Consider the following 10,947-nt stretch of genomic DNA (forward strand, 5'->3'; position numbering starts at 1 on the left):
ATAACTGCTTTTATGGCAGACTGTAAAAATCTAAACTAAGCCTGGGAATTGTCAGAGCAACCCACATGGAGTTGAATTTCTGCATAACCACAATTTTTTAGGCTCCAGAGCCGTTTCTTGGAAAGTCTCAGTCCCCAAGTCCCTGAGATGTTATGGGGACCAGCCCTGCCAAGGGCTTCCCTGCAGGAAAGTCCTTTCGCTTGTGTGAGCACAGTTTTGCATCAGTGCTGCTGCCCAAACCCTGAGACGTTCAGTGGGCTTCCTCGGTACTGGTGATGGGTGGTTGATTGATTGATTGATGGGGTTACTGGTGCAGTTGGAGCAGGAGATCTCAAGAAGTCTGAACAATTCTATGATCCTAAACGTTCCCGGATCAAATCTGGAGGCAGCCAGAAGGAGCCTCCTGACGGCCCTCACCTTGCACCCTCCAGACCATCTTCCTGCTGTCCCCAGCCTCTCCCCAAGGACCAGCATCCCAGGAGAGGCAGAGAAGGATTTTTTTTTCCCAGGTCTGAGTTCTCCAGGCCTTTCTGTGTGGCACAGAGAGAGTATTGCCGGTCTCTGGAGGGTGACATTAAGCACTGAGGTAATTCTGCCTCTGAGAGCTAACCCCGAGCAGTACTTACTGCAATTACTCTGAGTGCCACCGGATGATACTCAGTAATTACACGGTTCTTTCATCTGGGGATCTCTGAGCTCTTACTGATCAATTAATTAAGCTTTGCAGCAGGCTTTTGCCACAGCGCAGGATGCCACTGGATCGATAATCCCTCTCCAGAGACTTGGTGGCTCCAAATGGTGCAACTGTGCCAGTGAGGCTCGAACTCAGGGCCAGAGGGCAGGAGAGAGATGGGGATTGCAGAGGATGAGCTCATGAAAAGCTCATGGCTGAGAAGCACCAGAGAAAACAGTTGGAGTCCCTGGCTTTTCTCCCAAGAAGGAAGGAAAACATTGGGCATTTTGTTGGCTCTTTTGTTTGTTTGCTTGGGCTATGCCTGCAAAAGTCCCTCTGAGCCTAAGCCTGATCTAAGCTTGATCCCAATTCTGATCTCACAGCTCCGAGCAGCACCGTGTTCACAAATCCCTTTCTGAACATCTCGCTGCCCGTAGTCAGTGGGGTGCAGTTCTTGCAGCTCCCCTGAGCCACTGATATCTCTTCTCCACCCTGCAAAGGCTTCATCCACCCACTGCCAGGGACCACTGGGAGAAGGGGAAGTGCTGAGCCACTCCTCATCATCCTCACAGCCCCAAGACAAGCTGTTTACTTCAAAAGCTTTGGGCACAACATAAACTGCTGCCGTTTGGAGGAGTCCTGGCAGGAGCTTCACTGTTAGCACAGATTGTAAATCTCCTCCTAACGAGCAGCCTGGTTTAGCCCAAGTCTGGATTTATAAATATGGATAAGATGGAAAGCAGCAGTTCCCTTCGGGGCACACAGAAGTGGAAATCGCATGTTCTCCACCCAGAAATGCACCTTTACATCACTTACTGCCAGGAGGAGAAAACTCCCCAAGTTCAGGTTATTTTTGGTACCTGGGGAAAGTCTTTATCGGTCTCTTGGTGTTTGTCTTTTGGACAGCTGAATAAATCACCCTGTGGCAGTAGCTCTAAGGCTGGTGTTGGGGTAAAGATGCTTTCCTGGGAGGCTGGGCAGGAAGAAGGCTGCCAAAAGCTGTGGTTCCGTGGCAGCTCCATCACCCTCCCTGGCAGCCACTGAAGGATGGGTTTAGGCGGAGAACACAGTGGATTCTGCCCCTGGTTGGGATGCTTGTGGGGCTGAGCCTAAGTAGATATGGGAGTTTCTGGGGTGTCGGGATCCAGCCATGGGCCAGCTGCAAGTCCACAGGGTTTCTTGGTTTTTAGTACAATGGTCTTTTCCTCCCAGAGCTGTGCTATGTTAAACTAAATGACCCATCTGGGGAGTTCTCTCTCTTTACAGAATCACAGAATGGTTTTAGTTGGAAAAGGTCTTTCAGATCATCGAGTCCAACCATCGATCCATCCCTGCTAAATCCGCCACCAGACCACGTCCACAAGTATGACATCTACCAGTCTTTTAAACCCCTCCAGGGTTGGTGACTCAACCACCTCGCTGGGCAGCCCATGCCAATGCTTGACGACCTTCTCAGTAAAGAAATTCTTCCTAATATCCAACCTTTTCCATTGCATTGCTGCAATATCAGCTCTTCAGAAATGCAAGACTGAAAGCCAAGGTGAAACGGGTGCAGAAACTGTCCTTCATCAGGACGCCAAAGCTATTTCACAACTTGGAACTAAATTCAAGCGTTTGCAGCCCGTCCCTGCTAGAAGAGCTGCAGGATGGATCGTCCCTAATCCAACTCACTGCTGAAAATCACCAATCACAGGCAGAGAAATGTTTCCCCAGCCACGTCCCCACTGCTCAGCCGAGCTGCTCTCATTCGCCTCCTGCTATGGCCAAAAGAGGATGTATCATTTCTCAGCCTGACATCATTTTCCTGGCTGCCCTCAGCAGACATATCCTCTCCCCTGCAATACCTGGCTGGCAGAGCCATGGCACTGTGCTTCCCTGCTGAGCCCGTGGCTCCCAGCCTCTCTGCCTGGCACTGATGGGAGACAGTCGATCACAATGACCAGGAATAGGAGGCAGAGTGGTTTTTAGGGGCTGTGCTGGAAGTGGCTCAGCTTTTGCTTGCCCTGCTATGGTGCCCTGAGCGCTTGGCTGTCCTTCCTTCCAAGCAACCTTTCAGCCCAGATGGAGAGCACCATAAGGAGTTTTGTTTCCTTCCCAAAACACACGGCACATTCTCTGCCTGTCTAACAAGGTGTCTGCGCAGGGCTGCACTACGTGGTGCAAGGCACAATCGGCTCTGCAGGAATCATTCATGTTCCTTCCCTCAGGCTCTGCGGTGGGGAGCGATGGGGAGCTCTCTGCCCCCGCATGCCACGTGTTCAGCTGGAGCAGAGCCCCACATCTTGCACTCAGGGACGCATTGTGGATTCATGGCATGCTGTGCCCAGAAGGCACCGTGCATCTGCCCTGCAGCAAACATGGTGCCATCCTGCACAGAGAGTGCAGGGGATAACTCAGCTACACCAGCATCAGCCTCAGGGGCAATGCGGTGAAGGGCTGTGGGAAAACGGCAGCAGGGTCTGGCGAGGACCACCTGGATGCGTGGCTGCTACCTGGCCACCCTCTCATTGGCGCCAGCACAGCATGGAGGAGGCTTTGGAGCTGAGGGGTAGGTCTGGGACACAGCTCAGCTGGGAATGCTCAACTCTACCTGGAGCTCATTATTGAGAGCCTTAAAAAGAGCTGGGGCTGCATTTCCCAGGAGGCTGTTGGTGTGGAGATGGCTGCAGGTGGAGGATGGCTGGGCTGATGCTGTGAAAATGGTATGTAGCTGTGTGCTAGCAGGGCTGGCTTGTGAGAGGGTTTCTTTCACAGAGCCCCACTCAGGGCTTGGTATTCTCCATGTGTCCTGGTGTTGGGTGCCAAAGCCCAGCTCTCTGCAGCAGGAAGGGGAGATTTGTCAGCGGAGCTGGGCTTTCCACCTTACTTTGCAGCAATACCCTTGTGCTCACTGGAGTCTCTGGTCCTTTGGTGGGTAAATGAGGGAGGGTTTGCAGAATGCCACCCTCCCCAGGAACACTGTAGCAGGGCAGGAGCCCTGGCTGCTTTCCTCGTGCATGCTGGAAGGTCTAGCACAGGTAGGGAAGGTCCCTGGAGCAAACTCGGGCTGACCGTGTCTGCTACCCACACTGCATGACCTCTCTGGGCAGCACGCACAGCAGGGCTGCTTGTGAAAGCGAGATAAGGCTGAAGGACACAGCCTCCGCTGCAGTAGAAAACAAGTGGTTTGAGGCAGGAGAACAAATGGTTTGAGGCAGCTAAAAAGAATCAGTCTCTTATGGTGCTGCGGGCTCTGATCTTGCCAAAAGCATGAAGGATGGGGGTGGGGAGAGGGTCTGGAAGGGGGGTGGCAGTGGAGATGCCCAGGCACTGGGGTGAGGACACAGGAGGGAGCTGCCAGCTGGGATTGCTCCAGCACTTAAGCTAACTTCATGTTTTCTGCTATGAAACACAGCCATGATTTCTGCGTTACAAGTGTGATTGCTTGCAACAGCATGAAATTACAGCCAGAACTGATCAGCCTGGCAGCAAATAAGGGAAGCTGTCAAGTGTGGTAGTGTGTTATTACACAGAGGGATCAGAAGGAAGGAGGCTGGAAGCCCCCAGGCAAACCAGCTCTAGGACAAGCCACTTCTTCAGGCTATCTCAGAGGGATGGTTGTGCTCCTGGGGCGATGGCTCTGCTTGCTGCGCAGGATTAGACCTGGCAGTGATGGAGATGGGGAGGCCAGAGAGGGCTGGGTAAGATGTGCACTCAGAAAGGCTCAGATTTGGAATAAACGTGTGTCCAAAGCATCCTTAGTTTCTCACTAGCGGGAGCTCCAGCTCTGCGTGCCCTGGTTCTAATGATTTTGTGTTAATCAGCAAAGAATTAGAAGGGGGACAATGGAGGGGGGAAAAGTGGGGGAAGGCAAAGTGGGGCAGGAGGGGAAAGAAGGGCAGAAGGGGTAGAAGAAGGGGATGGAGGAGGCAGAACAGGGCAAAAGAGAAGGAGGCAGCATGGAGGCAGAAGGAGGGCATAGGGGAGAAGGGGGTGAGGAAGGCGGCATTCTGCTGCCAGAGGTGACAGCTTGTTGTACTGGAGTGCCATCTCTATGCTTGAACATTCATGCTTATGTCATACCCATTTGCTCACAGCATGGATATCTGACAAGGTGATGATCCAATATGGAAGTGGGAGGTATTTATTTTTTTTCTTTCTGGGATCATGTTTATTTTCTTGGCGTGCTTCAAGAATTTCTGCTGTAGGGGTGCAGAGGATCAGCAGGTTGTCCCACGGGTACCTGGATGTGGGTTTGAGCAGGAAGCCAGGGTTAAAGACTCAGTGCGAGCAGTCCCAGAGCAGAGACTGACTCTTTGTCACTGCTGCGCTTTTGCCTATCCAAGATGCTCTGGGGTTCTTGGCCTTGGTGGACCAGAGACACTATTTTATCATAGTTTCATAGAATGGTTTGGATTGGAAGAGAATTCACAGCCCATCCAGCCTGCTATGGGCAGGGACACCTCCACTGGATCAGTTGCTCCAAGCCCCATCCAACCTGGCCTTGAACACCTCCAGGGATGGGGCAGCCCCCACTGCTCTGAGTAACCTGGGCCAGGGCCTCCCCACCCTCATTATGAAGAATTTCTTCCCAATGCTTAATCTAAATCTTTCCCCTTCCAGTTTAAAGCCATTCCCTCTCATCCTGTCCCTGCTCTCCTTGATCAAGAGCCCCTCCCCAGCTTTCCTGGAGCCCCTTTCAGCACTGGAAGCTGCTTTAAGGTCTCCCCGGATCCTTCTCTTCTCCAGGCTGAACAACCCCAACTCTCTCAGCCTGTTCTTGTATGGGAGATCTCAACTTTGATTTACCCAAGTTTGCTTGGTCTTGAAACAAAAAGCTGAAGGGAAAGCAAGAGCTTGAGCAGGGAAAGGCTCTTGGCTATATGAGAAGGAAGATTTTGCAGTCTCCAGCTGTAGGATCCGGGACTGCATTAGTATTGACCTCAGGTATGGCAAGCTGCAGAAATTTCCTCACTCAGCACACGGCCTCGACTCTAAATCTTCCCTAATGCTGCGTGCATCGATAGCACCTGCCTTGCAGGAGTGTTTAGGGGCTTGATTAATCAATGTCGGCAAAAATGCATTTGTGCCTGGAGATGAACAATGCTCTGTCAGTAGGAAATGCTACTGTGGTTGCTAATTGTGTGTCATGCACAAACATGGCATCTGTAATCATCTTGTGCAAAACAAATGTTCTGCTGAGCAGGATTCCAGCTCCTCTTGGGGAAGGAATTAGAGGGGCCGCCTCTGAGCTGGGCAGGGGGAAATAAAGGTCTCCTTGCCCTTCTGCCTGGGCACCAGGCTTTGTGCATGTGGGAATACAGCAGTGAGGGAGCACTAGCTGTTCCCTGAGGAGGAGTTAATGCAGTAGCATGGCACTGTGCAGGGCAGGAGAGAAAAAATGATGTGCACCAATCTCTTGTGCAAGAGCACCCCTGAGCAGCATTCTCCATTCTTGCTATCGGTGAGGTCCTTGCACTGTAGCTCTGCCCCAGCACAGCACCTTGGCCCCCCATGGGGCCGATATCAGGAAGAACAGAAGATGGTTGCAAAGTCTTGTGCCACTTGCAGGAATGAATGATCCAGGAAAAATGCAGTCTCTTTCCTTTTGTGGGCTCCAAACTGCTTTGGTTTTCATAGGCTTTTTTTCTGCAAGCAAGCAGAGCCAAAACGAGGGTGAAATCAGCACTGTCTTCCCCCAGGAGTTCTTTCTCTTTAGGCTTCACTTGATGTTATAATGATCCAATCAATCTCAGGAGGCTCCAAATACTTATTAATTAATGCAATGATTGGGTGATTTGGCCATCATTGCAGCTGTCTGTCACAGGGAGAAAGAAAAGCGTATTCCTTGTTTTTTCTAATGCCTGGCTGTCTTCTGGCATGCTGCTCCTCCACTGCAGAACACAATGTAAAAGCAGGGTGAGTCACAGTCAAGGATTTGTATTCAATATCAGTTCAGATTACATTAGCTTTGCCTAATGCCTTAGCAATAAAGTGCCTCTTCATTGTATAGCTGCAATTTATTTCAGCTCCTGGGTTGGTACAGAGCAAACATCAGTCATGCTGCAACACGTGTGCCCTGCCATGGGAGCAAGCGGTGAATGTTTGCTGGTCTCGGAGATGGTGGAAGATGCAGCCTGAAGGCTGGCTATTGTGCTGCCTCACCTCCTGCTCCTGGCAGGAGCTTTGTGACGGCGTCTACTGCTGCCCAGCATGCTCTGATGGCAAACAGGCTCTTTGACAAGGGCAGTTTTTAAAGCCATCAATTGGAAGCCAAGACAGAGATGTCTATGGAGACGAGCAGCCAGGGAGTGTCACACTGAGGATGCATGAGGCAAGAGCCCTCGTTATCCACTTGTACAGCCATAAACCTGCCCAGTGCTGCAGGTTGGCTGGCTATTTCAAATAGGAGGCTGCCTGGAAGTATTTGCTCTTCTCTCAGGTGAGGGGTGTTACTCCAGCTCAGCACTGGTGCTGGATGCTTTGCTCCAGAAGCAGTTTCTTTAATCCCCTCGTAGCAAGCTGCAGGACCTAGAGCTGCATTTCAGCCCTTTGCTTCCCCAGAGCCACGTTCCCCCAAGGTGCACAGGCTGCAAGCTCTGCTTTACGGCAGCGATCAAGGGCTTCGGCTAGGGTCTGAAGCCATTTGAGTCCCCAGAGATCTGCTTTCCCAGCAGCCTGGCTTGGCTGCATGGGCTCTGCAGGAGTGACAGGTCCCTGAGCTGATGGAGTTCAGGTCATTCCCCTGCTGCAAACGCTGCTTTCTCCACTCTGGCCAGTGTTGCCTTGGCTCAGGGCGCCTTTCCCTAGCTCTTCTTCCCTGTGGGCGAGTGCCTTTTTTGCAGAATAAAAGGCATGCAGGAAAAAAAAAAAAAAAAAAAGAGGCAGCAAAGACTGCTGAAAACACAGTTAATTCTGTGTTTCTGCACTGGCTGCAGATGCTTGGCAAAGGTTTCTTGTGCTGGGACTTTGGCAGCTCAGCGCTGCCAGCAGAGCTGAGAGGAAGGGCGAGGGGACAGCCAGGATTTCTTTTTTTAGTGGGAAGGCAAAGGTCTAGGAAAATGCAGCATTTTTCTTTATGTCCTTATGAGACCCCATGATGATTCACGTGGGCAGTAGTGAGTGCGAGTCTTATCTTTACTTGATGACTTCTTGATGCTAGGGTGGAACACCTTGGAGGAGGCAGGTCCACAAAGAACCCTGTGGAGCACTTCTGCAAAGCCCTGGCTCTGGTGAGAGGAGGGCTGAGCAAGTCATCAATGATTCATAAACCTCCCCTGTGCAGGGCAGAGGTCCCCATTCTGCCTCGCACAGACACACCCAGTTTGTCAAAAGGAAACTGGCCTCCGTCTCACTCAAAGAAGCTGCCAAAGATCCTCCTTATTGCTGAAGAAACACCCCCTCCGCACATCCTGCTGTGTTGTGGTAGGTGTTGCATCTCATTTTGTTTGTTTGTCACCCAGCCAAGAAGCAGGAGTGATGCTGTGTCTGCACACAGCTACCAAACACAAATAGCAAGGCGTGAGTAATCGCAGCCAAGCTCTCTGCGGGCGTCCCCTGACCTGGAAACCATCCACGGAGGCTGTTTGGTGAATAACTACAAATGTCAAAGCCACCCACCTCAAAGGGGAGCCCGATGCTGCGTGGTTCACCAGGTGGTGACACAAAATCCCACGCAACAGGGAGAGTCATGGAATTGTGGAATGGCCTGAGTTGGAAGGGACCCACAATGATCATAGAGTCCACCTCCTGTCCCTGCACTGGAAAACTCAACAGTCACACTGTGGGGCTGAGGGTATTGGACAAATGCTGCTGGAATATTGTCAGCCTTGGTGCTGTGACTGCTTCCCTGAGAGCTGTTCCAGTGCTCCACCACCCTCTGGGGAAGAACCTTTGCCTAATGTCCACCCTAAACCTCCACTGGCACATCTTCCTGCCATTCCCTCCAGTCCTAAATGAAGAGATGAAGACCTTGACTGCCGGACTGGGCTGGATGGATGGCCCTGGGCTGGGGTTGTTAAAGCCAGCACTCGCTGAATACTGCGATCTCTCCTAATTAGCGTGTGCAGTGCTAAGATTGCGATGCTTGCGCTAACGGTGTCCCTGGGGGCTGGGTCCCTGGGCAGACTGCTGGTGTCAGCAGGCAGGGAACAAAGCTGTCCTACTCGTACACTGCGCTGAGCTGGTAATGATGCTGAAGGTGATATAGAATTGCTGAGAACACCTCAGGCTTGCACCCCTGTGGTTGCAAGCAGGACTGGATTGTTGCTAGCACCGGGTGCTGCAGTGGCAGCTGGTGCATGCCCAGCCTGGGGTGAGGATGCTCCTCACTGGTCTGCTCTGGTTGCCAAGACACATCTCCAGGGGATGCAGTCTTGCCTCCCATGCATCTCTGCCTTCCCCTGGAGGGTGTCTTGACCACCCGTGACACACCAGTATGTGCCAGTGAGGCAGCCCTGGGGAGAGCTGCAAGGACTGAATAGGGCTGGGAGTTCTCCCAGTGCTTCCTGGGCTGTTGTAGCTGATGGGAAGGGCAGTGGGGATCCCCGAGCAGCTGCACTGCCCCGATCTCCTTACCAACACAGCGTTATTCCCTCTAAGGAGCTTAATCCGTGGGGCCTGATGCTAAACCTATTAGCAGTGCCTGGAATCTGAGCAGTTTGCTGCGGAAGGTGCCAGTGCCGAGGGCACTTCTGCAGGATTCAGAAACAGATTGAGCTCTCTGACACGCTTGCTGTCTTGCAAGGTTTGGGTGCCACTGGTAAGCAGCTCAAGAGCTGTGTTTGAGACCACTGGTGAGAGGGGAGGGTCTGGGTTACGTGGTAAAGAATGTGTTTTAATGCAATGCAAGGTGAAGCTGCAGTCTACAGACAGCAAATATGGGCCATGCATGCAAACTGGGAGCCTGTGTCCCAGAAAATGTGATGTTTCACATTATCAAATGTAAAAATAATTTGGAGGCTATAGGAAAAAGCAACTTGACAGGCAGTCTTCGAGCTGCACTTTGTGATATGCTTTGACACTTACCTCCATGCTGGAGCAAACAGCCCCAATGGAGCTGCGGCATGTGGCCAGGGATGGTTTTGCCTTTGCAGGATGAAGAGGAACATCTCGGGCAGGTCTGGGAGCTGTGGTTAATTAAAGAGGGGTTTGGGCAAACAGGATGGAGTGAATAAAAGAGGTAGGAAAACTGTTTGAGGTCTTGGAAAAATGCCTCTGGGAAGTGGAGGAAAGCATGGTCCGTGTGGTTTAGCAAAAGGAGGATCCAGAGGTGCCTTGAATCCACTGTGAAAAGCCTTTCTTGGGATAAAGTGGGCTCTGAAAGGGCCCTTCAACAGGGAAAGCATAACAAGAACTGATGACTGGAAGCTGGAGCCAAACACACTTTAATTAGAACAAAGGACACATTTCTAATAGTGAGGGAAATTAACCGCTGGAACCAACTGCTGAGGGGAAGTGGTACTTTCTCCATTTCTTGAAGTTTTCACATTAAGATGGGATGTTTTTTCCAAGAACCTTTACTGAAGTACAAGTGACTGGGCTCCATCCAGCAGTGGAGGAATTTAATTGCCAGTACTCAAAGTTCTGCCCAGACCCTGCAGAATTCCTCCATGTAACTGTGTTTTGAGGCTGGTGGAATCTCTCAGGTAAAACAAAGTTCAAGTCATCACTATGGGCTTGGAGAGATGAAGTGTTTCCCAGCATGGTCCCCATCCTCAGCCAAGCCAGGACTGCTGGTCCTGCCGGTGTCCCTGTTTTTACATGTGACACTCACGGAGCATTTCCGATGGTGCCCTGTATAAAATTTGAAGTTAGAGAGCTGTCTGGATGGAGCGCCAGGGTCTCTGCTCTGTGTGATGGGGCTGCAGCTCCTTGGTGCAAAACGACCTGGGGCTCTCCTTGCAGACCTCTGTATATATAAATATATACCTATCTATGCATCCTGATGGGCAGCTGCTCCTCAGCCGTGCTGAGGGGGCTCCAGCAGTGCCAGGAGCTGAGGGGGTGCAGGTAGGGGCTGGCAGCATGCAGGAGCCTGGGGATGTGGTGAGATGCTGCTGCAAAGGCCATGCTCGATGCAAAGCCATCCCTGTGTGTAGTTGGTGTCAAAGAGCTTAACTTTCCCTGTGAGCCAGGGCTGATCTGGGCAGAGAAGTCAGTCAGAGCCACTCCACAGAGCCACGGTCCTGTAATTACTCTGTGATTAAATAAAAACATAATTCCTTCAACACCTCCGCACTCTTGCTTTATTGCAGGAGAGCCCGCACAAGGAATTAATATTTAAATAATGGCTT

The sequence above is a fragment of the Cuculus canorus genome, chromosome 17 (assembly GCF_017976375.1).
Source record: "Cuculus canorus isolate bCucCan1 chromosome 17, bCucCan1.pri, whole genome shotgun sequence".
Taxonomy (NCBI): domain Eukaryota; kingdom Metazoa; phylum Chordata; class Aves; order Cuculiformes; family Cuculidae; genus Cuculus; species Cuculus canorus.